Source organism: Echinops telfairi, unplaced genomic scaffold (assembly GCF_000313985.2).
Source record: "Echinops telfairi isolate 266 unplaced genomic scaffold, ASM31398v2 ScPeMD7_23;HRSCAF=83, whole genome shotgun sequence".
Taxonomy (NCBI): domain Eukaryota; kingdom Metazoa; phylum Chordata; class Mammalia; order Afrosoricida; family Tenrecidae; genus Echinops; species Echinops telfairi.
The window spans coordinates 64,397,792-64,405,021 of NW_022103920.1; positions in this window are offsets into that span (position 1 = coordinate 64,397,792).

Genomic DNA, 7,230 nt, shown 5'->3' on the forward strand with positions numbered 1-7,230 from the left:
ATATAAATCTGTGGCTTAAATAAAAATTATCCAGGATGTGGGCTCCTGAATTACATAATGAACAGTTAAATGTCAGGAATTGTGAGTTGAAGAAACTTGCTACAAGAAATTAATTGCTTGGAAATCATTTTACGGTTTTTCATGTTTCACACTAAGAATAACACAAAATGTGGTCCTCATGAGGCTATCACTTTTGGAACTAGGTAGTGAATGCATGTGTAGAAGTCCATTGGAGAATGAATGCATAAAGTAATTCTAGTCTCCCTGAGGTTAGTGGTACATAATTAATGAACCTATTTCAGTTTTCTCTCCGCTGGATTATTGATTTTCTGACTCCTGTCTTGACTTTAGGCCTGTAGCAAGGACTTCCCTATAGGATTTATTTGATTATTGTCCAAACCCCCTTTAGAGTACATATCACTTAACCCATTGCTAACAATGACGTGTTATTTGTGTTTTTTAACTTTTGGATTCTGAACATATTTGTCCATGCTTCTAAAAAATACCACATTGTAAAAAAAAAAAAATACCACATTGGCATATCTAGGTGTGCCAGACTGTGCTAATGGTTCTGGTTTTAAATGACATGACAACATCCTCGCTGGCAGCTTTGGGTCTCCTGGAAGAGGTAGACCTACATAAGCATCATTTTCAGCATATGCAAACCTCTTCAGACTAATATTTTTAACTGCTGGAAAAATTATTTTAATACCGTGTCTTAGTTTTCTAGCAAGGTTGATTTAATTTTTCTAACTTTGAAGTTCAAAAACTTATTTTTAATTAGAAATAGCTTGAGGAAATGGAAGCTTGTCTGTAACATTTTTCAAAACCCTCATTTTCTTACTGATCTGTTAATAGAACAATGTTTTAAAACGCTTAACTAAAAAGATAACTTTAGGATTAAAGGATATTTATGCAATGTCAGAAGTAGCAACAATAATAATTCAGTGCATATGGACTTGCATCATTCAATTTATAAACAACATGTTGCCTTACCATAATTTCTTAACTGGAGATTCAGAGACAGGAATCTAATTACTTGGGCTCTTAAATATAAACTCACAAAGGGTGGCCTGGAAGAGCAATTGAAGGCACCAATGTCTCAAATTTGAAGCAGGCATTTTCATTTCATAAAAATTCTTTTCATGAAAATTGCTCATCGTTTTCCATTAAAGAATGTACTATACGTGTGTGCAAGAGAGCCTAGGGCTTGAAACAGCAAATGTTAAAATTATGCTTATGCAGATTGATGTCACATGGCAGCCATACATCTTGCTGATGACAGTGAAATATGAAGTTAGCTGCTATCAAACATTGCAAAGCTAAGTAATACGATAACCGATGTCAGCTTTAAGAAAATTGGATGGTACAGTGTTCTTGTGTTACAGTTTTCAAATTTTTGGAATTTACACTTTTGTGTGTTTCACATATTTGAGTTGTGTACGAGAACATCTTTTCTCATCAATTTCAACAATTTATGTGATTAGCAGGTATACTTAGTATTTCTACAAGTCTGTCTACTGTACATCAATGAAGGTGTATCATTTATGAAGCAAAACTGTTCAACTTAAGTCTGAGAATAGTGTTTCTTGTGGAATTAATGCATTTTTCTCATCTTAAATCTGATCTCTGTTCTTCAAAAATGGAATGTAGAATCAATCGGTTGTGACTCAGGACAAATTATCTTAATTATTATTTATTTTCCTAAAATACTTTAAAAATCCTTTTGGAAAAGTGAATGTAACTCTTGCAGTGAATGTTATAATGCTGCTACCTTCCAAGAGAATACTCTAGGCAGGACACATTATTTTCCAAGGGAAGAATTGGTCTCAAAAATTCAAAATAAATATGTATGAGACATAGATTCTCGAGCATTTGGAACAACTAATAATTATCTTTAAAGTATTTTTAATTAGTCTATTAAAAATATAGACTATGTCCCCTTTGGGGAATCTGAGGAATTAACAACATATCACTTGTGATAAAACGTACCCCGTGAGAAAATATAACCTAAGAGTGTTACCTTTCCTGGGCTGCCTCTTTCCCTCTGTTCTTTTAGTGTCCACCCGCCTCCCCAATATGTGGACCTCTGCAGTTTTCCAAATAAGTTTTGAAGTATCTGATGCTAGACTATGAACTGGATATATTTTCTCAAGCAGAGACATCTGAACAGTGAAAATGAATGCTCGTAGAACAAAATTGCCATGCATAAGTGATGGAACTCTAAGGAAAAGGGCATAACTTTAATCTTCAAAGAAGCTTAAAAAGCTCCATAGTTATTATGCATGAGGTCTGACAATTGACATTTCTCATTTTGGCAGCATTCACCTACAGCCCCCTATCAGCCACTGAACACATTCATCTTTGGGATAAATGATTAATGAGCTGCCTATCATTTCCCCCTCTTACTGTACCTAGTGGTGAGCCTTCAGATGATCACATTGCAGCCATCCAGCATCGTTACTGAAATTGGCTCTGCCATTAGTGGGTTGCACTAGGACTATCGATTCACATTTAAATAAATTAAGTTATGGCATTTAAAATAAAACAAAACCCCTTCTGAGTCACTGTCACAGCTGCTAAAGTTAAAAATCTCTTTTTAAAAAAGTTTACTTATTGTTAGCAGGCATCATAAAGCCTTAAGATTGAGGGAGGAAGCCTGGAATTCAAGTTGTTCTTTTTTCAAGAACAACCACTACAATTCCCAAACTTCCCATTCGTTTTAACGATCGGTGCCATGTAAGAAATGACACAACCTGCATGAAATAATATAGATAAAAATGTACCCAAGTTATTTTCTTTAGAGAAAAAGAAAGGGATTGAGTAAGCTCTTTTTGAAGGCTCAGCATTAATCTGGGAAGGAGGGAAGTTAGTGGATCTTGATTGGCACTTGATGCTCAAATGTATGAGATGGAAACTTGTATTTCAGCAAGCAGATGTTAGAATGAAAAGATGAGAACATTACTTAGATGCAGATGGCAGAGTAGGGACGTCTCCATAGGCCTACAAGGGTTTTTGTTTTTCTTTTAGTTCTGGTAAGGTAACACTTGAGAAATTAAGTTTAGAGCTTCTATTTTAAATATCTCCCTTTTCTCTATGATTTAGAGCAAATTTCAGAGGCTCTTCTGACATCCACTTTGATATTTTCTTTCTTTCCTGTCTTTTTAATGATCTTTTGCTTTCTTCATGTCTAATGTTCTGGATGTCCTCCCACAGCTCAGCAGGTCTCTCATCAGTGTTCAAGGCACCGAATTGGTACTTGAGATGTTCTCAAAATTCAGGCGGGATAGACTCAAGAATGTATTTTGGCTCGAGGGGACTTGTTTTAATTTTCTCCAGCATTATACAGAACTTACATATGAGCAATTGATGATCTATTCCATAGTCAGCCCTTGGCCTGGTTTTGAGCTGATATTGAGATTCTCCATGTGTCTTCCCACAGATGTAGTCAATTTGATTTCTTTGTATTCCAACTAGAGAAGTCCATGTGGATGGTTGCCTTTTATGTCATGGAAACAGCAGTCAAGAGCTTAAAAGACATGTTGCATTAGGTAAATCTACACAAGTCCTCTTTAGAATATTGAGGACTAAGGTGTGCATGACCTAAGCCATGGTATTTTCATTTGCCTAACATGCATATGAAAGTTGGACAGCAAATAAAACCAAAGAAGAATCTTCAAATTTGAATTGTGCTGGAGAAGAATATTGAAATCACCATGGGCTGCTAAAAGGACAAACCAATTTGTCTTGGAAGAAGTATACCCAGAGTGCTCCTGGGAAACAAGGATGGTGAGATTTCGTCTTACATACTTTGGACATAAAATAAAAGGGTGGCCAAAAAGAGGAAGGCCCTCAAGGAGATGAGGTGACACAGTGGCTGCAACAATGAGCACAAGCCTAGGAACCATTGTGAGGATGGCTCAGGACCAGGCAATGTTTCGTTCTGTTGTGTATAAGGCAACTGTGGATCTGAACCAACTTGATTCACTTAATAGCAACCACAACAATCCTTTGCTCTTGGGAGTCCTGTCTAACATTCTTGGATTTCAACTCCATCTTCATCTACTACTTTATTCTCCCATGACACTTTCACGTTTCCTTGTTTTTTATTTCTGCTTTCCTCTGAATTTCATAAGATCAACCACTTCATCCACTGGTGCCAGGTATCTTTTTGTAAGGTCATGTGCATTTTCTTTGACCAGTTGACTAGTTATACAATGAAGTGGAACCACCATAGATTGTTTTCTCAATGTAGCTGCTTCTGTCTTCCACTTAAGATTCCTTCCAGACTCTGTGTTTAGTTTGCAGGTGATGGTGTTGTGTGAGCTTTCATCTTTTTCTGTTCTTTTGTCTAACTTTATTTTGTCACGAAGCTAGAAAAAGCTTATTTTAACTCCCTGGATTCAGCATAACAAAATGACTAAAACTGCGCTTCTTAAAACAACAACCATTACTTTTCTTGCATTTCTAGCAACTAGATGTCCAAACCCACTGTGTTCAGCAGGACAAAGACTACAAGAAGAGCCCTCGTGCCCTTTCTAGCTTCTGGCAGGCATAGGCCATCCTTGGCTGGGGCAGCATCACTCGAATCTCTGCCTCCTTTTTCACATGACCTATTTCCCTCTGTGTCAGCTTCTTTGTGTCTTTTTATAAGAAATAAAAACCAGCAAGCAGAGAGGTGATAAGACAGGTGTCAACACACATGGAGGTCTTCAAGGGTCCAGGAAGCAGACGTGGAAGAGACCTTCCTCCAGGGCTCAGAGTAAGAGAAAGCCTCAGCCTACTCTCAGCACTCTGAATTTGAACTTCCTCCTCCACTGTGAGAAAATCCATGTCTGTTTCTTTAAACCAGCCACTAGTCATATTTCTGTGATAGCACCACTACATGGTTAAGAGGAAAAGTAGCAAGGTGAAAAGTCTCCCTTTCACCTAAATCTACCATGTTTGAGCTTCCCCCACCCAACCACTGCCACCATGGAGTTTTCAATATATTGAAGACAGACAGACAGATAAATTCCAATAAAGTGTGATAGTAAATCCGGTCTTAGGCTCAGTGTCTCTTGGTGGGATTGCAGAGGGAAAGGAGTTTCAGGATCATGGACTGAGACGTTTCATCCATGAGATTTTAATATGCATATGAAAGGTATGAAAGAAAAGATCAAGGAACACAGTTAAAAAAATAATCTGCCATAGATAAAATGATTCCTTGGCCTACTTCTGGGAATCTCTGTTGTATTAACCACCTATGTGTGTGGCAAACATTTTATTTATATAAAAATGTATCCTAAAGTAGTTTAAATTTGATATCTGGCCACTTTTTATTTACAATTTTGTGTTTTAAAGCTCACAGTAATACTTTTGTGTAGGTACAGAGTTCACTCTATGATTATATCCTAGGGGACGGAGGGAAACTTGGCATGAATTTATGCGTGCTTACTCTTTACTGAATCCAGCTAACTAGACATTACCCATTTCCAAGTTGTAATATATTCAATCCCTATATGAATAAAACTTTTATTTGCAAGACTGCCGCCTTATGAATAGTAATGAATGAATAAATTAGAGTTTCTCTCTTTAGGTTACAACAGTTTTCCATAGTTGATAAACACTGATATTTTTGTGCTTAGTTTCTCTTCAGTGATTTAGATTTTTCCCAGTTAAACAAAGAACTCTGTCTTTTTATTTTCATGAAACCATTTTTCTGTTTTAGCTTACACTACCTTTCCATTTTAAAGCCTGCAATCTTTATTATATAACCTGCAGGCTACATGAGAGTGAGGTAATCCACTCTCCCCTCTGTTGCTCGGGAGATGTTTTCCTCGGCTACCATGTAATTTGCTTTGCAACAATTATTGCTATTTGTAACCATATCTTGTGATCACAAGACACATGTAACTGAATTTAGAATCTGCTAAGAACACAGAAGGCAGCATTCCTATTTGTAAATGTCATTGACTTAATGATTTTAACTCAGAAAAAGTTCAAATGCATCAATGCAGATCATTCATTTCTGAAATGTACTTTAGATAAATACCTCAAAGTGTTCTGTTGTTGGTAATGGCTTTTTCTGTGCATGGTTATAGTTCCCAAAATCCATGCCGTTTTCTAACCTCATTTCCATTGAGATAAATCATCAGATGACTTATCTCTAGATCCTATTTTTTATAATTATAGAAGCCAAATTCATGTATTCCAGACTGTTTAGGAGTTGTACCTAGAAGCAAATGGTGCCTTCTAATTCCTTCCAGCCCTTGTCTAAGGAATTGCAAATGTATGGGTGCTTTTTACCAATTATTTAAAATGAAATTCACCTAAATTTTTTGCCTATATTTCTTTGTAAATGTACTAGAGAGGCCTTATTTTTGTCTCAATTATCTTTGGTTTAATTACTTAGTGCATATATACTGATAATGCATTTTCCCCTGTGCTGCTTCAAATGTATGCATTCTTAAATAGATTTAGGTTATAAGGTAATAACTCAAATATGTGTAGTCTAAAAGATAAAAAAATAATTGCTAAAAGCCAGGTAGAATATATTTTGCTTGTCTTGGATACTATTTTTTTCTTTTTCTTAACAAAATGGCTAAAGCAGGATATTGGTGTCAATTTGAGCAGATGAGTATTTCCGTAACAAATGAGAGTCATCAAATGACTGTTCCATTCCACCTCACTGGTGACTCGTTTACATTTCTGAAGGTCATTTAATATGAATTTATGATGAGAAAATAGGGAAAGGATAGACGCTTTTGTAGCTGTCTTAAATTCGGTTTTGGAATTAAGTGGAGGTAGAAATAAATATAAGGACTCACCCAGAGCTATTTCCATGACTTGATCAGAGAACGGAGAGTGGAGAGTGAAGGCAATTGCCCAGTGGGTCAATTTCTCTAGGTCACTGGGTTCCTGCAGAAAGTGAAGTTTACAGAATTCCCTAGTGTGGAGGCAGTGATTTCTACTTCCAGCTCCTCTCTGGGTCCACAATGTGTTCATCTGGAAAACATTTTGTCATTTCTAAAGGAGACTCCAGAATGAGGCAACCCTTGGTCCACTGTCTGCCTCATAAAAGGTCAAATTCATGACCAACTATGACCTAACATTTCTGAGTCCAGATGGAAGAAATAAGTGACTAAATAGAACCCTGATTTCTTAAGACTAGACATATCCTTTTAAAAAAAGATATAAGTATATTCAGGCCCAATGTTTTCATAATTTTCAGAGGATTCCCTGCCCACT